The sequence below is a fragment of the Geospiza fortis genome, unplaced genomic scaffold (genome assembly GCF_000277835.1).
Source record: "Geospiza fortis unplaced genomic scaffold, GeoFor_1.0 scaffold112, whole genome shotgun sequence".
In the NCBI taxonomy this organism is placed as follows: Eukaryota; Metazoa; Chordata; class Aves; order Passeriformes; family Thraupidae; genus Geospiza; species Geospiza fortis.
In genome coordinates, this window is record NW_005054298.1 from 14,180,628 (window position 1) to 14,180,886 (window position 259).

Sequence of the window (259 nt, forward strand, 5' to 3'; positions counted from 1 at the left end):
CGGGGAAGGGGCATCGCGCGCGGGCGCCGGGCGCGGTGCGGGATTGTCCCGAACACAGAGCTCGGACCGCGGCAGAGCGGTGGGGCCGGGGTCGGGGCGGTCGCTGACGGGCCCGTTCCTCAGACGCTGTCCCGTCCCCGGAAGCATTAGCCATGCCGGAGAGCAGGTCGGTGTTTGAGGCTGCCCAGGACCCTGCACTCCTGCACGGGCTGAGCCTGGTCACCGGAGCTGCTGCGGATGCGGATGCGGGGGGGGGCCA